Raw genomic sequence first — 22,995 nt, forward strand, 5'->3', positions numbered from 1 at the left:
TTGTGGAGCCTCCTCTGCCGCAGACCCCCCGCCCCGCCCCGCCCGCTCCTCCTCGTCCCCGCCACGTACCAAGATGAAGACTCGAATCCTGCGCAGCTCGGTCCAGGCTTCCCCCAGCTCTGCTCTTCCCCCATCCCGCCACACACAGACACACACCGCGATCCACGTGCCGTGCCGCAGTATTCGTAACATGTGGGTTCTTGAGGGCACAAAGAGCAACTGAACTCACAAGAAGGGAGGAATAGAAAACAGGCCCATTTATGCAAATATGCATTGGCAGAAACATTTGCAGAAACAGACCGACAACAACTTGACCATCAACGATCCTTCCAACAAGAACCGTGACTGGCCCCAAGTCCCTCGGGAAGGGGCCCCCATGGCTTTAACAGGGACCTCACTTGACCAAGGGCTGTTTTCCCAGCTTGAGTCCAGCACTCTTGCAACCACCAGTTGACAACTACTGTGCATTGACCTCCAGGCTTCCGCGCTCGAAAAGCAGCAGCAGGAGACAAAGTCCTCCCGGAAAGGCAGGTCCAGCAGTGGAGAGTCACCCCTCGGTGTCAGGCACCGCCGGATTCAGCGGAGACTTCTGCAGCACTTGTGGAATTCACCAGAAGGGAGGCCTGCTGGTGGTGATCATCTGCTGACCGAAATGGCTACGGTCCCCACAGGATAGACAACGGGCAGCAGGCACACCTCAGGGGGTGGGAAATTAATGGAGGTTTAGGGAGCCCCCCCCCCCCGCCAGACCTAGAGGAGCCCGGCCGTGTGCGCTGAGCAAGGTCTGGCAGGCTGCAGGTAGGGAGCAAAACTCTCCCAGAGCTTAGAGACCCAGGAGGGGGAGGAGGGGCCCCCTCACTGTACACTGATGCCAAAGGTGTGCCAGGAATGCCCTCTCTGGGCAGCTGCAAGGGGGGGTGCCTGACCCCCCCCCCTCCTTCTCCAAAGGCACCTCCTTGACCATGATTGAAGCAGCACTCCAGCCTGCTCGCTGCCTTCTCCTCCCTGCTGCTGCGCTCTTGGCTGCAGGAACTGCCCCGGCTGGGACAGGGAGGACCCACCTGCCGTACTGGAGGTGCTGCTTCCTTTCCAACCACGAAGGAGGGGGGCACTTTCCCTCTTCTAAATCAAAGCGGGGGGGGGGACAGCCTGTCATGCCTTTGCATCTGGCAGGTACAAGCCTGTCCCTCCCCCCACCCCAGCACTCCTAAGGCGGTCTGTCTGCAGGGAAAGGAGGATTCAGCCCAGGCCTCTGCTACTGAACGCAGTAGCCCTCCCAGAGAAGAGGCCATTTCACCGGAGGCGGCTGCTCAGCACCTGACACACCAGCCGCGCACACACGCACACGCACCAACAGTGATGATGTCGTTGCCAGTGCAGAAGTGCAGTGCAGAAGCAGCAGCCTCCTGCCCTGGCCCTGCCCACCCCAACAGCCAGAGAAGCCAAGAAGAAGTACTGGCAGCCCTCCCTCCCTCCCTGTGCAGCCCCCGTCCACTGCACCCCTGCACAAACACACACATCATTTAAAGCTCCTTTTGTGGGAGATCTTGTGGGAGAAAACCTTTTGTGGGAAGATAGAGCTCCTTTTGTGGGAGAACTGCTATCATGAGCTTTAAAAAGCAGCAGCACATTTAGAAAGGAAACGGGATGCGTTTCCATGACAACTGTCCATGATACAGAAGATGTCTCCCTCCTCCAACATACTTGGTGCTGCTGCCCTGTGGGTCTGTCTTCTGCGCCTGGGGCTTCAGGGGCTCTTGGCAACCCAGAAGGGTCTGTATCAGATGACCTCTCCTGCCACCCCCCCAGCCAATCCTTCTCCAAAGGCTACTGTGATATCGAATCACAAGGAGAGAGAAGTAAACTCCCTAACTGTATTAAGAATTGCTGGCCACCTCAGTTATAGCTCTGGCAAGTTATTTTTATAATTCGACATGCCCACCTTCGTTTGTTATATTGTTTTCCCATCAGCTTGGCTGGAGGGGAGATATCAAAAGATGCCCTGTCACCTGTGCAAGTGTTCTTGTGGATCAGACGGAGCTGAACACTTGGCTCATCTTTTACTGCATTGTACATTTTATAGCACTCCATGTAGCAAATTGATTTTACCCCTTTTAGGCATTTTCCAGGTTACACACTCCAACCTACTCACACCATATCCGTTAAGTGCCCCTCCGTATTGCCTGTGTTTCCACACGGGTGTCACTGGGTTGTCAACAGGGTGCCATTCACATTTCCCATGCCTTGATTCAGATTTTAATGATGCATTTTTGCCCTGCAGGAAAGTAGCTGTAATTTTTCCGTTGTAGGGAGCCTTTCTCCTCATTTTATGCCTTGTAGCATTTTGCAGGGTGGACAGTTCTTTGCTTCCTCGGGGAGAGCAACAAGCAGGGAGAAATCTCCGCTTCCCCCTCCTTTCCTCTCCACAGACCCCAAACCACACACCTCCCTCCTCCTCCTCCTCCTCCTCCACTTGCTTCCAACAGAACTTGAGCTTCTCACCGCCATCCTCCCTCTTCAGGAGAAGGCCCGGCAGGAGGCTACCCAGCCCTAGCGCGCTGCCTGGGGCAGGCCCATCCTTCAGGTGGGGCGCCTGGTTCGGTCACCCCGGTTCCTGCCTTCGGAGGGGCCTCATGGTGCTGTTGCCACGGAGGCAGCGCGAGTGTCGAGCAGCCTGCCTCACTGCTCGCCCCCCTCCAGCCGCCCTCTGGCTGCGCCATCCGGTGAGGCAGCGAGTGGCGGCCGAGGCAGCGAGAGAGGGGAGCCGCTTGCTCCGCTTGCCTGCCTCGGCTCCTGGCAGCACGGCAGCTGGCACGGCCGCCTTGCGTGTGGGGGGAGCGGCGCTGGCCAGCAAGCGGCAACGGGCCGGCTCTGTGCAGCCAGGCTGCCTGTGCGGGGGGAGTGGTGGCGGCAGCCAGCGAGGGAGGCTGCCCACACGCCTGCCTCGGCAAGGTTGCCTGCACGCCCGCCTCGGCTCCTGGCAGGGTTGCTGAGGGGCCGCTGGCCGCCGCTGCCATGGAAGAGAGCACCCCCCCCCCCCACTGGTGGATTAAAGGAAAGGCAGTCGAGGCAGCTGCCTACGGCGGCAAAATTCCCCTAGCGGCAAATTTTGGAGCTGAGTTAAATTGGCGGGGGGGGGGGGACACACACATTTTTTAAACCTTTAAAACTCCTCCTCTCGCCCGCCTCCCACATTCTGATGGTGTGGCCGTGGGCGCATTGGCGGCGGAGAGAGCAGGCAGGCAGCGATGCCGCCGCCGAACACAAGCCCAGCTACCTCCCAGATGCCAGCGATTGCCCAATTTCAGGACATTTCGCGCACAGAAAGGCCTGAAATTGGGGGGTCGCTGGCATCTGGGAGGTAGCTGGGCTTGTGTTCGGCGGCGGCATCGCTGCCTGCCTGCGCTCTCTGCCGCCAATGCGCCCACGGCCATCCAGCACGCCCCCGCTGCTGCACCGTCAGAATGTGGGAGGCCTCCCCAGGGTGCATGAGGAGCGCTCGCTACCCCACTGCTGCACAGCAGCAATTTTAAAGGGGAAAAATTGATTCAAGCCAATAACGGGCGCCAAAGCACAGCACTGTCCATGCCCTGCCCTAGTCTGGCGGGTGAGACAGGAAGCACGGAAAAGCCTGGGGCTGCCGCCACCACCTTGACCATTGCGCAGTCATCCCCAGAGACGCTGCCCGCCCCAAAGGCTACAGCCAGAAGAGCAGTGCTGCAGCAGAAAACCTAGGTGGACTGGAGTCCTCCACAGAAACCCTGTGGGTGACTATACAAGGCTGGAAAGGGGACGTGCTACTGGGGACGTGCTATCGCCCTCCGGATCAAAATGCCGACAGTGACTGGGAGTTGAAGGAGGAAATCAGGGAGGCGTCAAGGAGAGGCAGGGCTGTAATTATGGGTGATTTCAACTACCCACACATAGACTGGGTAAATTCACATTCAAGTCAGGACAAAGAGGTCAAATTTCTAGATACGCTAAATGACTGTGCCTTAGAACAGTTGGTCATGGAACCGACCGGAGAGAAGGCGACCTTGGATCTCATTCTGAGTGACACCCAGGACCTGGTGCGTGATGTCAGTGTCATCGACCCTTCAAATTCAGCATACATGCGGGGAGAGAATAACCAAGGATGTCTAACACAGACATTTTGAATTTCAGAAGAGGAAACTTCTCCAAAATGAGTAGTATGGTGAAAAGAAAGCTGAGGGGGGAAATCAGGAGAGTCACTTCGCTCCAGAGTGCATGGAGTTTACTCAAAACCACAATACTAGAAGCCCAGTTAGACTGTATACCCAAAAGGAGGAAAGGTACCACTAAGTCCAGGAGGATGCCAGCATGGCTAACAGGTACCATCAAGGAAGCCATAAAAGGGAAGAAGACTTCCCTCCAAAATTGGAAGGCCTGTCCAAATGAAGAGAACAGAAAGGAACACAAACTCTGGCAAAAGAAATGCAAGGTGACAATAAGGGAGGCAAAAAGAGAGTTTGAGGAACATTTAGCCAAAAGTATCAAGGGGAATAACAAAAACTTCTTTAAGTACATCAGAAGCAGGAAACCTGCCAGGGAGGCAGTTGGACCATTAGACAATGAAGGAGTGAAAGGGATTATTAAGGAGGATATGGAGGTTGCAGAGAAGCTGAATGAGTTCTTTGCGTCTGTCTTCACGGCAGAGGATACTGAGCATATACCTGTTCCTGAACCTGGCTTTTTAGGGATGGAGGCTAGAGAGCTGAGTCTGATAGAAGTGACAAGGGATGATGTTCTAAACTGTCTGGAAAAACTGAAAGCTAACAAATCACCAGGGCCGGATGGCATCCATCCAAGAGTCCTCAAAGAACTCAAATGTGAAATTGCCGACCTCCTTGCTAAAATATTTAACTTATCCCTGAAATCGGGCTCTGTACCAGAGGACTGGAGAGTAGCAAATGTAACACCGATTTTCAAAAAGGGATCCAGAGGCGATCCGGGAAATTACAGGCCGGTTAGCCTAACGTCCGTTCCAGGCAAATAGATGGAAAGCATCCTCAAGGATAAAATTGTAAAGCACCTAGAAGAACAGGCCCTGCTGGGAGTGAGCCAGCACGGCTTCCGCAAAGGTAAATCTTGCCTCACCAACCTTTTGGACTTCTTTGAGAGTGTCAACGAGTGTGTGGATAAAGGTGATCCAGTTGACATAGTCTACCTGGACTTCCAAAAAGCTTTTGACAAAGTTCCTCATCAAAGACTCCTGAGGAAACTTAGCCGTCATGGGATAAAGGGACAAGTACATGTGTGGATTGCTAACTGGTTGAAAGACAGGAAACAGAGGGTAGGTATCAATGGAGAGTTTTCACAATGGAGGGAAGTAAGAAGTGGGGTCCCCCAGGGATCTGTACTGGGACCGGTGCTTCTTAATTTATTCATAAATGATCTAGAAGTAGGGGTAAGCAGAGAGGTGGCCAAATTTGCAGATGATACCAAACTCTTCCGGGTAGTGAAATCCAAAACGGATTGTGAGGAGCTCCAAAAGGATCTCTCCAAACTGGGGGAGTGGGTGACAAAATGGCAAATGCAGTTCAATGTTAGCAAGTGTAAAGTGATGCACATTGGGACGAAAAACCCCAACTTCAAGTATATGCTGATGGGATCCGAACTGTCGGTGACTGACCAGGAGAGGGATCTTGGGGTCGTGGTGGGCAAGAACTCGTTGAAAGTGTCGACTCAATGTGCGGCAGCTGTGAAAAAGGCAAATTCCATGCTAGGGATCATTAGAAAGGGGATTGGAAATAAAACGGCTAATATTATAATGCCCTTATACAAAACTATGGTGCGACCACACTTGGAGTACTGCGTACAATTCTGGTCACCACATCTTAAAAAGGACATTGTTGAACTGGAGAAGGTACAGAAGAGGGCAACCAAGATGATCAGGGGCCTAGAGCACCTTTCTTAGGAGGCAAGGCTACAACACCTGGGGCTTTTTAGTTTAGAAAAAAGACGACTGCGGGGAGACATGATAGAGGTCTATAAAATCATGCATGGTGTGGAGAAAGTGGAGAGAGAGAAATTCTTTTCCCTCTCACACAACACTAGAACTAGGGGTCACTCCATGAAATTGATTGCCAGGAGGTCTAGGACCAACAAACGGAAGTACTTTTTCACACAATGCGTGATCCACTTGTGGAACTCTCTGCCACAGGATGTGGTGACAGCCAACAACCTGGATGGCTTTAAGAGGGGTTTGGATGACTTCATGGAGGAGAGGTCTATCAATGGCTACTAGTTGGAGGGCTGTGGGCCACCTCCAGCCTCAAAGGCAGGATGCCTCTGAGTACCAGTTGCAGGGGAGTAACTGCAGGAGAGAGGGCACACCCTCAACTCCTGTCTGTGGCTTCCAGCGGCATCTGGTGGGCCACTGTGCGAAACAGGATGCTGGACTAGATGGGCCTCCTTGGGCCTGATCCAGCAGGGCTGTTCCTATGTTCTTATGTTCTTATGGATGTTATTCCTTATCTTCTATCAGTTTGCTAATGTGCTGGTTTTGTTCGTTTGCATACAGAGCTGTCAGGGGCGTAACAAGGCTGGTGTGGGCCCAGAGACAAAATTTTAAGATGGGCCCCTCGCTGATACACACACACACTTCACATGTGACTTGCCTCTGGGGGGGCCCTCGAGGGGTGGGGGCCCCCAGGCAGCCGCCTCCCCTTGCCTAATGGTAGTTACGCCCCTGAGAGCTGTATATAAACTACGTGGACGTAGGCAACTAGGAACCTGCTCATGGGTTGTGGTAGAAGCTTTTGTGGACCACAATCTGCTGCCGCTCATCACAGAAACTCCTGCTGCATTAAACTTTCTCTTCCTGAGAGTGCAACGAGATTCCCCACCCCCTGTTGTTGCTGCTGCCATCGAGCCTATTGCCTCTCTGGAAGTGGCTTCCTAGTAAGTGTGTTTAGGATTTCAGCCATAAGGGTCTGTTTCTGAGTTTGTAAGTATGTCATGAACACAGCTGGACCAGCAGAGGGCGCAAAAGGCACATAACTCCGGGATGGACCACCTGAGGCTCTGTAGCTGCTGTTGGTGGACTACAATCTACATCATCTCAAGCCACAATGTTCAGTAGCCAGAGATTTTGGGAGCTGCAGTCCAACCACAGCTGGAGGACTTCAGCTTGGCCAGGTGTGGCAGCTCCAACTGAGTTCCAAAAACAAGGAACCAAGGAGGCGGCTTCATCCTGAGTCAGACCCTTGGTCCGTTGTGCTCGCGATTGTTTACACTGATGGGCAGCAGCTCTCCAAGGTTTCTGGGACCTTCTAAATGCAAAGATTTGCTGGCCCGTGATGTTCGTGCCATGGGGGCATGAGTCCAGTCTGAGATGTTGTGCTGGCCTACAAAATCACAACCATGGAAACACAATTTGGCTAGGTGGTCCTCCATTCCTCAGTCTACTACCTGCTGGTGGCAGCAGCAAAAGCTAGGGATTAGTGTTACATCAATGTTTAAGAGGCATTTGGAATCAGCCCTTACTATGTTGCTGAGGTGACAGCACTCACCATATGCTCAGAGGTATTTGTTGCCGAGTTCTTCCCTACTTACCAGCTACAACAGGGGTTCCCAATTGGAGGTAGAAGTACCCTATGCCCATCTGAAGATCAGTGGCTTGAAGCCAAACCATCCTCAGCAACGTGTCCACTGCAGAAAGACACACGCCTCTTCTACTCTTGAGTGGTAGGCTACCTGCTGAAGCTCTGCATATCCCTCCCCTCAGCCTGATTGAGAGGCTTCAGAAAATTAGCACTGAGTACTCTCATTGAGATGAATCATGTCCCACTAATTTCAAAGGGATTATTCACAGGTAACTTCAATAAAAAGTAAAATAAAACTTAATTTGGATGTAAGCCAGTGACTGAATAGACTGGGGTGCACACACACACACACACACACACACACACACACACACACACGCAATCTCCATGGGGTACCTGATCTGAAGGTTTGCAACAGAAGGTGTGCATTTGTTAAAAAGAGTTGGCCTACAACATGGGTGGCCACTTGGCAGTTCTGTTGCCACCACCTCCACCAGTTGTTTAATCTGGGCGCTGGTGCCTAAAGGGCCAGAAAATCAAAAGCCTTCTGTTAAATGTGCAGCTTTGCCCTCCCTTCTTTCTTTCCTTCAAGTTAAGTCGTAGACATTGTGCAAACCTTTGATGGCCTTTCTGGATTTGACCTGATTTGACCTGGACAGCTACTCAGGTGAAGCCAAGTCTGGCACGAGTTGAAGCAAATTGGGCTGATTCAGGCAAGTCACCAAAGCTTTGCACTGCCCCCTCCCATGAAGGTACTGGCTGGGCCAGGCAGCGGCAGGACACAGGCTTGCAGGGGGTGCACCTTCTTCCTGGTGGCCACTTGCCCTTGAAAGCAACTCTGCAGCCGCCGCTGCTGCTCCTGCTGCTGGGAACAGGAACCCTTGGGAGCCCTGCTGGAAGGCATGTGACATCACTAGCCACAGACACTCCCGCCTTGGATCAAGATCTGGTCAAAGGCAATTAATTAATTAATGCATCTGCAGGTAAAGACTCTAGTCTTTAATAAGAACAATGGCAAGTTGTGTCAGCAGCATTAAGCACCACAGCTGGAGCCTGCTGAGGCTCAGCACTCTATGCCCCATCTGCTAGTAAACGTGCTACTGATGAGTGGTTTTTAGATTAATATCCTGTTTGTCTAGAGCTGGGTTGTGCGGACTCTTTGGCAACACACCTGGAAGGTGGTGAGCCCCTTCTGCCCACCAGAGGAATGTGGGGGGGGGGGCGGCGCCTCAGGTTGACAGCTCCTCAGCCAATGAGCAGGTGGTGGGTGGGATGCCTCAGCGGGCAGAGGCAGCTGTGGAGCTGCTCCCTGTAGTGCAAAGATTTTGCAGCCACAGTCCCTACAGGGTAAGTGAGGCACAAAGGAGAAATTGATACTTTGTGCCTCACTTACCCTGTAGGGACTGTGGCTGCAAAATCTCTGCACTACAGGGGTCAGTCCCACAGCTCATTGGCCGAGGAACTGTTAACCTCAGCCCTCACGGCATACCTCTGGTGGGCAGAAGGGGCTCACTGCCTTCCAGCTGTGTTGCTGAAGAAACTCTTTTAAAAGTTGGGTGTTGCCTTTGTTTGGGTGTCAGCTACTTTCCTATCTACAGGCTGAACCATTCTCCATCAAGATATGTAATACACTCCCCTTACAGCTTTAGATTGTGTTCAGAGTTAGAAATGACCTTTGCTTTATTTTTCTCAGTGGGCACCTACTCCCCTACCTACCTTGAATCCTACCTTGAATGAAAGACTAATAAAGTAGTCTTTCAGAGAGAACAATCTCGCCTCTGGTGTGTGTTGCTCAGAGTCTCTGGAGTTGTGGCTTCCCATAAGCTGGCCGCTTGGTTGAGCTACTGAAAGGCAAATTTAGCTCAAGGGGTGAACAGAGCCAGACTCCCTCTCTGCAGAGACGGAGTGGGAGATCCTCCAAAGGTTGATTCAGACCCAAACTTGTGTCCTCTTTAGAGGCAGAAGGAAGTGGTGGCAGCGACTACCAGGGACTGCGCTGGATCAGGGGTCTGTGAGTCAGACTGTCCAAGCTCAAGGTGGTGGGGGCACCACCTGTCTGGCCTCCCTTAAATGCTGGAGGGCCTCCAGCTGAAGCAGAACTTGTCTGAATGTCCCTGCTTCCCTGTCCTTTTCCATCAGAAAGTTAATTTATTTGCTTATATAAATCTGCCAGATAAAATAAACATTTGTTATATTCTCAAACCGCCTAATAATATATACATCTCTGGGTGGTTGTCTATAAGTTGGTCAGTCAAAGGCGGCAAGTGTCTGAGGGTCTACAATTGCCCCCCCCCAAGCCTAAAACCTAGCCTGGGGTCCCTGCCAATTCCCTGGGAGCAGTTCCACATTGAGTAGGGAGGCCTTTCGGTGGTTTGGGCTAGAGTGCCCGTTCTTTGTTCAGCAAATAGTAGCCAGATAGGGCCCACCCTGTGATTGAAATCACAGTATGGGTGTGTGTGGGTGGGGGTGGGTGGGTTTGAGTGTGCTAATCCTCTGCGTCTGCCACAGTCTTGCTCTTGCTCCGTATCACACACAGACACACACCCCACCCCTACTTTTTGCCCTGGGGGGGAAGCTCTCACTGGCATCAACGGGAGCTATTTTCCCAGGACAAACAGCAGCCATGGAGAGTCCAACCTGAATCAGGGCCATCAGTGCCCCCCCCCCCCAGGCCATCATCCCAATTTGGCTGCTCCTTGCTGAATAAAAACAAGCCTTCCAGCACATGCTTAAGGGAAGGTGGAAGGTCTGGTCTGTGGTCTGACAGTCGGGGCCTTTCCAACAGAGTGATCTCTTCGCTGGGAGAGTTTCAGAGCAATCCAAGGAGAGGAATCTGGGAAGATTTGACACCAGGATGCTGGAGAAGGCCTCTGGCTCTTCTGAGCAGTCCTCCGAGGAGGGGCCGCCACTGTGCACGCCATTGCCACTGACGTTCTGCTCCGGGATCATTCCTGCCACCCACCCTCCAGCTGTGAAGGGGTGTCAAGGGGCAACTTCCCTCTCTGTGTGGGAACCCGCCCCAGCAGCACCTTTTCCATGGGCTCTGCGCCTGGCCCTTGAAGAAGAGCAAGGACCACCCAGATTTACACCAATCTCAAGAAAACCTTCACTTCTGCCATGTCTGTGTTAGCTGGCTGTTCAAGACAGAGGAGCGGGGTCAATTTAAAAGAAGCGTGGAGGAGATGCGCTGGGGGCAGCCCCTGCATGCACCTCCCCCCAGGAACGATTCCCCCCAGCAGCCAGGATTCGGGAACAAGGCGGCACTGCAGAGCCTGCAGCAGGGCTTGACCGGGCCAGGCTTTCTGCTGCTCTGCCCTACAACCCCAGAGGTCAGCCAGCGCCCGCCTGCTGCTGTGACTCTGCCCCCCACCGTGCCCGCCAGAGGGGGGCGGAGGCAGGCTGGGCAGGGGAGAGGTGGAAGAAGACCTATGGGGGCAAAACCTCACCCTGCTGGCAAACAAAAAACCCTTCTAATGTTTTAGTTTCATCTCTAAGATTCAGGCCGCAGGCCTGAGAAACAAGGCCATTTCCTCCTCCTGTTGCTATTAAGCATAATCATAGCGGGGGCAACAATTTGCATTTTGTCTTGAAAGATTCTGATGGGATTTAGCAGTGATGAATGTTGGGGTGGAGAGAGAGAGAGGAGGAGGAGGAGGAGGAGGAGAAGGAGCAGCAGCAGCAGCAGCAGCAGCTTGTGCGTGATTGGCTGTCTCCATGGAGATGCAGGACTGACCGAGCACTGCTACTGGGTTGCTGAGCAAGACACACAGGCTGTCCAGTCACACACACCCTGCCTGGCAGCTTGTCTGGTGCCTTTCCAAGGGGCAGATGCATTTCAGCAGGAGGGATGCAGCAGAGCAGCAGCATCTAAGGACAGATATGACCTGGCTCAGCGTGGCAAAGGGCATGTTCTTTTCCAAGCTCTGCTGCTTCAGCCCACAACCAGGGGCATAATCCTGGGGATGCACTTGGCCCAGCTGCATAAGCAAAAGGGGAGCGCAAGTGCGGAGCAGAGCGAGAAATCCTGGCTATGAAGCAAGGATGCTTTCGAGGGCCCTGCATCTGGGCATGTGCCCTGGTGCTCCACAGCACCACCCGCCAACCCTGCAAGGGAGCCTAGAGCCTTGGCATGGATTTTGAGGTGCATCTGCTCAGAGTGGCAGGACAGGCAGACCCCCTCCTTGAGGAGCCTGCTGCACAGCCTGGAAACATTGGGCCCCAATTCCACTGACGAGCCCCTCTCTCCCGAAGTCCTGGCCCTTGGTGACACGGAGCCCTGCTTGGCCTGCTCAGCCTGATGGCTCCGCGGCCCAAAGGTGAAGGACTGATGCACATGGCCCACCTGAGCAGGTCCACTGCAAACCCCTTTCACACCTGCCCTCTCAAACCAGCACTCGAGTTCCAGAGCCCCAATATCCAAGGCATACGTGTATCGAATTGCTTCTTTCAGAGAAATGTTTGTCAGCCTGCCTGGCTCCTAGAATCTGCCATCTTGGACACAGCCGGCCAACCCTGTCCCGAGGTCATGCCTGCCAAGGTTCAGACCCTCCTCCCTCCCTCCCTCCCTCCTAGACACACACAGCTTCCTCCTGGCTGCTGGGCAATCCCTGCCTTTTGCAATGGAGGTGGAAGGCTCAGTGGCTTGTTAAAGCCAGTCAACATCACCTGGGTTGCCACTCGCCGGAGAGGAAGGAAAGACCTTGGGCAGGTGGCTAATGCATTCAGCTCAGGCCTTGACAACGGGTGACGACGTGTCCAGCCTCCCACTTTCCCTCTTGAGCAACCCAACATTAGGAATGGGGCTAGTGACTGATACGCTTGGGAATGGTGCAGGATGAAGAGATTGGAAGCCTTCCTATTCCATGCTCATCGAACTCAGGGTCACTCAGTGAAATGGATTGGCAGGAAAAGTAAGTCCTTCTGCCCACTTAATGGCATTCACTACTACAAGATCCAGTTATGGCCACTAGCTTAGATGCCGTAGCAAAGAATTAAGCACATTCTTGGACAGTAGACATGCTAGTTAAATGGAACCCCCATGGTTAGAGCAGTAGATCTGTGGGTAGCAGCAACACATGGTGCTGCATGGACAAGCAATAGGGGAGGGATGTTGCTTTCATGTGCTACACAATAAACTGGAGGGCCAGCCCAACACAGAAAGGCTAAAATGTTTGGGTTGCATGAACAGGGGACATGATGGAAGTTTCTAAAATAATGTGTAGCATGGAGAAAGTGGGGGGAGAGCAAGCAAGCTTTTCTCGAGTTTTCCTCAAGGTTAGAAGGGGAGGTGCCCCCAAGGACCTTGATTGGCAGAGGATTCCAGGGAGACAAACAAAGGGCTTCTTCACACCAGCCACCCTTCATCAATGTGGTGCTGCTGGCCACTGGCTTCAACTGGTTTCAAAGACTGCAGGGAAGGAGGAAAGGCCCCTCCCTGGCTAGTAGTCCAGATGGCAACCCAACCTGCCCAGAAGCCGTGATGCTGGAGGAGGCGCTTGTGTCCACATGACCTGCCTCTTGGGCTTCCTGGAGGCAGCTCTCTGGCCCTACTTGGGTGTGATCCAGCGAGGCCCTTCTGAGAGGATTCCAGAGACATAGACTAGAGCTCTGGGCTCTGACCTTGGGTCAGTCTGGCAGGACTCTTTGGATGTCCCCACCTGGGCTCATGACGTTGGAAAGCAAACCATACTGCGTCTTGCCAAGCGCACAGAACAACACAAGAAGAGGCCTCTACTGCCTGCCAAGTGGGAAGGCCTCCTGGCCTTCTAGCCCTGTGGGCTGAACTGAGGGGGCCCGTGTTGCAGCGGACGAGGGAGCTGGGCAGGCCTCCTCTCAGGGCATAGGTGGGGCATTCAGAGCCAAGCTGGATGTCGCTGGGCCGGGGGAGTCAAGAAGCTGACCTTTCCCGCCAGGCTCCCCAAGCCCCCCTTGAACTCCACACATCTCACTAAGCAGGCACTGGACCCCAGGTATCATGTGGCAGGGGAAGCCGGAGGGACTCCACGCCAAGGGTTGTTTAGCGAGCACTTCTTCCTCACTCCAGCGAGAGATGCTGAGGGTCAGCCTGCTTGTGAACTTCTGTGGGGACAGGTTGAGGTCACTTAGCAGTACAAAGAAGTCACTCTGCACATGCTCAGAGACACCACATGTGTTATCATTTCACATGTCCAGTGCGGGGAGTGGGTGGGACCTCTGCCATGGATATAGATCCCAGGCACGAGCTCAGTGGTGCATTTCAATGTGGATCTTATGTCTGGAGATCCTGCACGGCACAGGGGGCTAGAGTGGATGACCTCTTGGTGTCTTGTGGGGCTAGACGGGATGACTTCTGATTTCCTGAACCATTCACTGAGGCGGCGTCCCTTGCCGGGCTCCTGAGAGGGAGAGGGGCTGGCACAGCAAGGCAAGGGTTAATCTGCCCTGGCTCCCTTGCACTGCAGACGTCACAGATGTTTTAGAAAGAGGGGAGGGGGCTACAGTGGTCTATGGTGGTCTTTGTGGTGCATTTCGTACTGATCGCGCCAGCTGCATCAGCAACGCTCCCCTCTTCCCTGGCTTGAGACACACACACAGAGGCTCGCTCGCTCTCCTCTTCCCAGACAGTGGAAGGAAGGCGCTGCAGAAGAAGGAGGCGGCGATCGAGAGGAGCCTTCCCCGCCGCGTCTCGCCAGGATCTGTGGCTTCGCTTGCTTCTTCCTCAGCAGCAAGGTGGGTGTCTCTTTTGTCGGGCGGGGGCGGGGGGGGGGGATGGGGAATCAGACCAGCCTGCAAGGGAGGGGAGGGTCGGGGGGGCGGCGAGTGCCTCCCTCCCAGCAGCCGGGCTCGCTGAGGCAGGGTCTGCTGCCGCCACGGGGTCCTCCGCCGCCGGGGTGGCAAAGAGAAGCCTTGCTTGCTCTACGGCGGGGGGCGGGGGGGGGGGGCGATTCGCAGCCCCGACCCGCTGAGCGGAGGCGCCGCGGGGTTCCCTCGGGGCTGAGCCCCGTCTGCGCCTTTGCTCGCGACTTGCCTCTGCCCCCTCCCACTGGACCTGCGGGCATCTTACCCACAGCAGGCAGAGCCTCTGTCTGGTCTCCTCCAGCCCAACTGCCACCCTCCGTCCGCTGCACGATGGCTGTGGAGTGCTGGCCGCGGGCGACTTGCTTGGCACTAGTCCACCGCGGCAGGTGAGCGGAGCAGGAGCGCGCTGGGCCATAGGCGGCACTTGCAGAGAGAGAGGGCGCGGGCGCGCGCGCGCACACACACACACACACACCCCGCCGCTGCTTTTTGCGCCAGGCAAGGCCAGGGGCTCTGGTCTGTAAAATGGGTGGAGCGACGTTGGGAGACGTTCTCCTGTCAGTGCCCCCCCCCCGCCCACCGCAGCCCTCTTTCTCCTGCTGCGCCTTCATGTCTAACCCTCTGCGGATTTCCCTCTTCCCTTCCTGCAACTGCAGGAAGTGAGATGCCCGCACAGTGCTCTCCTTGCTTCATTGCAAGCCAGGCGAGAGCCCCTGACTGGGTTCTGCTGGGGGGTGTTTGCAGGCGCCTCTGTCTCGCCAGCAGCCTCCGCTTGGACCGGGTCTCCTAACTGGCTTCTCAAGTGCAATGGGCTTTCTGTCCCTCAGCAATCTCTCAGTCAGCTGGTACCCAGGGTCAGTCTACTGGTTACCTGGCAGGGGCCTGGGTTGCCAAGTGATGCTACTGACAGGTGAGTGTGTATGACCTCCTGCAAGGGTTGCTTGCCCAGCTTGGCGTTGGGGGCTTTGTGACTGCCTAACAGCATTCCAGTCAACCTTCCCAGGGTGGCGTTTGCCATCCTCATGCTGGCTTGTGTTCTCCTCAGCCTAAAGAGCCGGCTGCCTATTCTCCGGCTGGGTCCCCAGCCTCCTCCCCCTCCCTCCCTCCCTTTCACTAGTTCCTAGGCAGAAGAGCACCGTGAGGGACAAGTCCCAGGGGAGGGCGGCTGTTGTCCAATCCGGCAAGGCTCTGCTTGTGTTCTCCTGTGATCTCTTCTGCAGGAGGTAGACATTGTGTAGGGAAGGGATGATTGATGCCTGCCTGGGAGGAGAAGTGATTGGCAGCACCCCAGGCCACGCCCTCACCTGAAGGGGGGAAGCCCCCCTCCCAAGGCGACAAGGCTCCCCCAGCGCTGCTGCTCTCTTGCTCTCACTCCGGCTCTCTCTGGCTGGAAGAAGGAGAGCAGGATCACCTCGGGCTTCCTGTGCAGCTCCACTTGCTGGCTGCATGGAAGAAGCACAGCAAATTTCAGGCTAGTTGTGGGGGGCAGGAGAAGGGAGCATGGAGGACATGGATGATGCCCCAACTGTCAAAAACACACCCCTCCCCCCCAAAGCCCACCCCTGGCCTGGAGGGACGCGATGAAGGGGCTGAGCCACAACGGGAGCTCCCTGTGTCAGTGCTGAAGAACACAGGGACATTGGGAGCTGCCTTCTACGGACGGAGTCAGGCCCTTGGGCCATCTAGCTCAGTATTGTCAGCACAGACGGGCAGCCGCTTCATCAAGGTTGCAGGCAGGAGTCTCTCTCAGCCCTGTCTTGGAGAGGCTGCCAGGGAGGGGACGTGGAACCTTCTGCCTGCAAGCATTCAGCTGCTCTTCCTAGAGTGGCCCCATCTCCTAAGGGGCATCTCTTACAGGGCTCACATGTAACCTTCCATTCAAATGCAAACCAGAATGGTCCCTGCGTAGCAAAGGGTACAGTTGATGCTTGCGACCACAAGACCAGCAGCCCTCCGGCCTTGCATCACCAGCGCTGGAGTTGTCAAGTGGGATGGAGCTGAAGGCCAGCTCAGGGGCAGACAGAGCATCTGGGGGGAAGCAAGCATCGGAGAGATCCCTGGAGGGGGCAAGTCTCTCCAGGTTGTAGGGGGGAACTGCCTTCTCGCAATGTTGGCCATTGGTCCTCCAGGCTGCCTCCTCTGACTGGCAACACCTTTCCAGGGTCCCAGTGAAATGGCTTCCTCATTGCTTGCCACCTGATGCTGCCTGCACACCTTGGGATGCAGAGGGGGCATCCTGGCCCTGGGCAAAGAAGGTCCCTCCCCTCCCATAGTCCTTTGGCCCCTGCCAAGCAAGCTCCTCTCAAGGGTTGGACCTTCGGAGACCTGCTCGTGGTGGGCCGCCCAGGTGGGCTCGTTCCCTGGCCTCATCCCATGCTGAGGCTGGCTTCAGGTCTGAGGGGGGCCCTACTACCTTGTGGGAGCAAAGAGCCAGCGCATGCCCCACAGCACCACATGCCACAAGGCATTGTGGGAGGGGAAACGGCAGTCGCCAGGTGCTGATTAAAGGAGCACCAGAGCCTGGGGCCTACTGAAGGATGGCCTCCCCCTACCTCTTGCTCTGTGCTGCTGTTCTTTGCCCCACACCCCAGGCTTAGCCACTACAGTCACTGGCTCACATCCCAATTAAGTTACTCCCGAGTATTATTATTATTATTATTATTATTATTATTATTATTATTATTATTACATTTATATCCCGCTCTTCCTCCAAGGAGCCCAGAGCGGTGTACTACATACTTGTGTTTCTCCTCACAACAACCCTGTGAAGTAGGCTAGGCTGAGAGAGAAGGGACTGGCCCAGAGTCACCCAGCAAGTCTCATGGCTGAAGGGGGATTGGAACTCGGGTCTCTCCGGTCCTAGTCCAGCACTCTAACCACTACACCACGCTGGAGTAGTGCCATTGAAATAGTTGGACAAGCTTACACTTGTCCTGTTCATCTTGGAGTAGGCAGGAGTAACTTAATTGAGATGTCAGCCTATGAGTGCAATAGTCTGCCACATAACTACCATTGTGAAGGTGCGGGTGTGGGTGTGTTTGCACACACTAAATATCTCGGGGGGGGGGTGTCCCTGAGCGGAATGTTTCAGACAGAAAAGGGACACACACTTGTTGAAGCAGGTGGCAACCCCTGCTCTCGGGAGGAGTCGGCTGGTCTTTGGCAGGAGCTGGCCTGGCTGCACAGCATCCTTGCTCACCCTAAACGGGGGAGATTCCACCCAGGGGTGTGTCCACCTTCAGCGTGTGCCCCCCCCCCTCCCGGCACCAGCTTCCCATGTCCACCCATGCATTTATTTCAGTGGCTTCACCTTGGAGGCGACACACTCTGTTGGCTTGTGGTCTTCTGGCAGGCAGGACAAGCACGCCACGGATGCAGGAAGGAAAGGCCATCTCAGATGCCACAGGCATGGGGAGTGGGGGAACCGAGGCTAGGGCAAGGGGTGGGGGGGCAGTGACTTCCCCTCGGGGGAGAGCATCCCCCTTGCTGCTGCTCCGGAGTTTCTGGCTTTTTAATTTCTAGTAAACTTATGGGAAATTTATTAAAACCAGTTTCATGGTCATCCCATGAAACTGAAGGCTGGGAAATTTTACGACTGACAAAAGGAAGTACTTCCTCACACAGCTCATAATTAATCTATGGAATTCTCTGCCACAGGATGTGGTGATAGCCACTAGCTTGGATGGATTTTAAAGGGGCTTAGACAAATTCATGAAGGACAGGTCTATTGGTGGCTACTAGTCTGGTGGCTATAGGCCACCTCCAGCCTCAGGGGCATGATGCCTCTCAATGCCAGTTGCAGGAGAGCAACAGCAGGAGAGGGGGCATGCCCTCACCTCTTGCTGGTGGGTTTCTCCGGGGCTTCTGGTGGGCCACTGTGTGTAACAGGATGTTGGACAAGATATTTATTTATTTTATTATTTATTTATTACATTTATAAACCGCCCCATCCAAAGGCTCTGGGTGGTGTATAAAAGGCTTTGGGCTGCCACTGCCATCATGCAGCTCAAGGCAGCCTGTTACAGGGAGCTGATCAGCACACTCCTGAGGGCGGTTTCTACCGACCTCCTTGCTAAAATGTATAACTTATCCCTGCAATCAGGCTCTGTACCAGAGGATTGGAAAGTAGCCATTGTAACACCCATTTTCCAAAAGGGAGCCAGGGGCGATCCAGGAAATTACAGGCTGGTTAGCTTAATGTCCGTTCCAGTCAAAATGACAGAAAGCATCCTCAAGGATAAAATTGTAAAGCACCTAGAAGAACAGGCCCTGCTGGGAGTGAGCCAGCATGGCTTCTGCAAAGGTAAATCTTGCCTCACCAACTTTTGTAGTTCTTTGAGAGTGTCAACAAGTACGTGGATCAAGTGATCCAGTTGACATAGTATACCTGGACTTCCAAAAAGCTTTTGACAAAGTTCCTTGTCAAAGACTCCTGAGGAAACTTAGCAGTCATTTGATAAGGGGACAAGTAAAGGAGTGCTAACTGGTTGAGGGACAGGAAACAGAGCGTAGATGTAAATGGAGAGTTTTCACAATGGAGGAAGTAAGAAGTGGGGTCCCCCAGGGATCTGTACTGGGACCTTTGCTTTTTAATTTATTCATACATGATCTAGAAGTAGGGGTAAGCAGTGAGGTGGCCAAATTTGCAGATGATACCAAACTCTTTTGAGTAGTAAAATCCAAAGCGGATTGTGAGGAGCTCCAAAAGGATCTCTCCAAACTGGGGGAGTGGGCGACAAAATGGCAAATGCGGTTAGTGTTGGCAAGTGTGAAGTGATGCACATTGGGATGAAAAAAACCCAACTTCAAGTATATGCTGATGGAATCCGAGCTGTCGGTGACGGACCAGGAGAGGGATCTTGGGGTCGTGGTGGACAGCTCGTTGAAAGTGTCGACTTAATGTGCGGCAGCTGTGAAAAAGGCCAATTCCATGCTAGGGATCATTAGGAAGGAGATTGAAAATAAAACTGCTTATATTATAATGTCCTTATCAAAACTATGGTGCGGCCACAGCTGGAGTACTGTGTACAATTCTGGTCACCACATCTAAAGAAGGACATTGTAGAACTGGAAAAGGTACAGAAGAGGGCAACCAAGATGATCAAGGGCCTAGAGCACCTTTCTTATGAGGCACGGCTACAACACCTGGGGCCTTTTAGTTTAGAAAAAAGATGATTTTGGGGAGACATGATAGAGGTCTATGAAATCATGCATGGTGTGGAGAAAGTGGATAGAGAGAAATTCTTCTCCATCTCACATAACACTAGAACCAGGGGTCATCCCATGATATTGATTGCCAGGAAATTTAGGACCAGCAAACGGAAGTACTTTTTCACACAATGCATAATCAACTTGTGGAATTCTCTGCTACAAGATGTGGTGACAGCCAACAACCTGGATGGCTTTAAGAGGGGATTGGATAACTTCATGGAGGAGAGGTCTATCAATGGCTACTGGTCAGAGGGCTATAGGCCACCTTCAGCCTCAAAGGCAGGATGCTTCTGGTAGCAGTTGCAGGGGAGTAACTGCAGGAGAGAGGGCCTGCCCCTTTCAGCTCCTGCCTGTAGGCTTCCAGAGACATCTGGTGGGCTGCTGTGTGAAACAGGATGCTGGACTAGATGGGCTTCCTTAGGCCTGATCCAGCAGGGCTGTTCTGATGTTCTTATGCTCACACACAACAGTGCAAGCACCACTCCAGATGCTAACCTGCCCTTTGTTTACAGAATGCCTCAATTTGCCAAGTACTGTTCAGTAATGAGAAATAGTTCTGTCCTTCCCCGCCCTCAGGCTTAAAGAAAGGCATGGTCCTCTGCAGAGGCCAAGACAGGGCTGGAAAAGGACACAAGAGCCAGTCAGGGTCCTCCAGGGTGGACCCCATCTGCCCCGCCCCATGCTGGAAAGGGCCTGGCTCTCTCCCCGCCAGGCGGCCCTCAGAGCGATGGGCAGCGGCTTCTGGTGTATATTGGCTCAATTTCACCTGTTTGCTGACTGAGCATAATTTGTTCTGCTTCTGTGGAATAAGAGGGAGACGAGAGGCAGGAAAGTACTCCCCCTTCCCGCCAGATCCTGCTGGGCTTTGAGAGATCACACAGGGTGTTGCCACACTTTCAGACATGTCTTAATAACCAATGAGGGCTAGTGACAATCTGTGTTTTTAAAAATACAAGCAGATGCTTTGCATGCTGAATCCTACACACAGTTTTATATCCTGCACCGATCCTTGAGTTTGCTTAGAACTGAGGAGGACCTGCAGCCATTGCTGACGTCTCCATCTGCTGCTCTTCATTCCAAGTTTGCCATCAGGCTTACAAAAGAGCTCTCAAGCCTAATCAGAGAAGGCAGCGCAAAGCAAAAGACAAGCAGGGCAATACCTCAACCTTCTAAATCATATGCCACTTCGCAACAAAAACTTCTCAAAATGATTTAATAGCAAAAGGAACAATGAGAAGATGATTCCCTGTTCCAAACGGGCCCACAGTCTAAAAGGAGACGAAGAAGACACTCGCAACGGCCGTGCGGCCTGCGCTACATGGGGATGTTGTCCTCCTAAGACTAAGAGAGGCACCACTTTCAAAGAGGCCTGTCTGTCCTGATAGCAAGAGGATACAGATAGCAATAGCAATAGCACTTACATTTATATACCGCTCTATAGCCGGAGCTCTCTAAGCGGTTTACAATGATTTAGCATATTGCCCCCAACATTCTGGGTACTCATTTTACCAGCCTCGGAAGGATGGAAGGCTGAGTCAGCCTTGAGCCCCTGGTCAGGATCGAACTTGTAACCTTCTGGTGACAGGGCGGCCGTTTTACCACTGCGCCACCAGGGGCTCTCAGTCATTCCTTCTGGCTGGTCTGGAAAGTATTCTCTGCCACACTATCAACATTTTAAATTTTGGAATGTGGACGAGACACAACTGGATAAAAAGGTGAGCAACACACTTTTAAAGTCCAAGAAGTTGTGCTTGCACTTGACCCAAAGTGGCAAACTGTAGCATATGTGAATGGGGTATGGACTCACAGAGCAAGGCGTCCAGCCACGCTACATGTCACATGACTATGCAGATTGCTTAGAATGGCAACCCCCATTTCTTTGTCTTCAAACTTGGCAATAACCACAAAACAATGGAGAGAGTACCTTGCTCAATCAGAAGGAATGTGGATTTTGAACTCACTGCAAGAAGTGGCTCTTCAGACAGACCCAACTCTTCTTGGTCAACAGGCAGCCTTGATTTGTTGTCCAAAATACAAGCCAAGAAGGGGGTCTTGGGCCCATTTACTATTAATCTGTGCAGAACCTCCCTTGCTATAGGCCAGGATAGTGTCGGGGGTGGGGGAATGCCTTTCTTTAAGGGTTGCAGCATCAACATTCTGTTAGTTCACCAGCAACATGCAATTTATGGGAGCTACACAAGTAATTTAAGACTTGAGAGAAAGCAGATTTTTGTCTGGAGGAAAAAATTGGAGGAGGAAGAGTCAGTGTCCACTTTGTCCTTGTTGCAAACAGGGCAAAAGCCGTTGCCAGTTATATTAGAAATCACACAGGGACATAGCTAGGGGAGAGAGGGCCTGTGTCCGCTCCCCTCCCCAGCAGTCCCTCAGAGTGAGGGAGATAATGATGAAGACAGGGGTCATGGAGGAGCTGGGGACCCTCAGGAGCTGTGGGGCTGGGTGCTTGGAACCCATCCGCTCAGTTCTAGCTACACCCCTGAAATCACAGCCAGCCAGTCTTGGGACTGCAGCATGCCTGGCGGGCAGGGGATGGAAAGAGGGAATGAGAGATGGGCTCTGAAGCAGATCTGGCTCACGCAATCACTGGGCCACTTTGTTCTCAGCTGTCAGCTGGGAGTGAGCTGGGTTTTCAGAAAACACTCCTGAAGCATTTGCCACAGGCTTGTGTGTCTGTGCCATGTTCCCAAGGGCGAAGTGAATGGAAAACCTCTGCATCTTGGGTGCAGGAGGAGAGTTAAGCAAAAGCATGGTTTGTTCCAGGCAAGAAAAAACTGCCCCGTCAGGGGTTAGGTGATTGTGGGTGTGAGCCTCCTGACAGAAGTTATACACTGACAGCTTGAGGGGCTTAGAAGTAAAGTTCCAGTGAACTACTCCACCCCCACCAAGCGGGTAGCAATAGAATAGACAAAACCAACATGTTTGGATGGCTGTCATTTGGACAACAACAATACCAACAACAACAAATAAACCATAAAGCAGCAGGAACGAAGAATGCAAGAGAACACAAGCTCATACTTATAATGATAATAATCGTTTTCCAGCACCAGAGCAAGGAAGATCCAGGGCAGGCTAAAGCACAACACTCAGTACATTCTGAAAAACAAGCTCACCCTTTCCTTTCCTGCTCTCTCTCTCTCTCTCTGTGTAAAAATTTTCTTAGGCATTTTTGGCACAGTCACCCTTTTGCATGTCCAGGAAAGTGTACCTGGAGTTAAATCTCAGTTTGGCATTGGGCTGTTGCTAGCTCATTTCTTTTGTTCTTGGTCTTTTTGCTTCTTTTGCTTGAGTACCATTCTGTCCAGAATGGGCAGGAAGAGGCTCCCCAAGAAAGGTAACAACCACACAAACGGAGACTTTGCTTCGGCCATGTGCTTCCCCTAAGAAAAACACAAAGGAAAGCAGAGCAGCAGAAACCCAGCGG

The 22,995-nt window shown here is 53.2% G+C and overlaps 2 protein-coding genes across 8 annotated transcripts in view; one reads left to right on the forward strand and one right to left on the reverse strand.

The window, feature by feature from the left end:
- Window positions 1-14,729, reverse strand: part of LOC128333215 (hippocalcin-like protein 4) — a 43,086-nt gene extending 28,357 nt beyond the window's left edge. Inside the window, exon 1 of one of the 2 annotated variants that reach the window (XM_053268445.1) lies at window positions 14,611-14,729. The gene's annotated coding sequence lies outside the window, so the exon portion shown is untranslated. Of the gene's footprint in view, window positions 1-69; window positions 211-14,610 lie in introns of those variants that run through there. The other variant, XM_053268443.1, reaches the window with a different exon arrangement.
- LOC128333213 (CYFIP-related Rac1 interactor A-like) overlaps window positions 13,840-22,995 on the forward strand; it is a 35,241-nt gene continuing 26,085 nt past the window's right edge. For 2 of the 6 annotated variants that reach the window (XM_053268436.1, XM_053268435.1), the window contains exon 1: window positions 13,846-14,276. The gene's annotated coding sequence lies outside the window, so the exon portion shown is untranslated. Of the gene's footprint in view, window positions 14,277-14,947; window positions 15,256-22,995 lie in introns of those variants that run through there. The other 4 variants (XM_053268440.1, XM_053268437.1, XM_053268441.1 and 1 more) reach the window with 3 other exon arrangements.

Source organism: Hemicordylus capensis, chromosome 7, assembly GCF_027244095.1.
Source record: "Hemicordylus capensis ecotype Gifberg chromosome 7, rHemCap1.1.pri, whole genome shotgun sequence".
NCBI lineage: Eukaryota > Metazoa > Chordata > Lepidosauria > Squamata > Cordylidae > Hemicordylus > Hemicordylus capensis.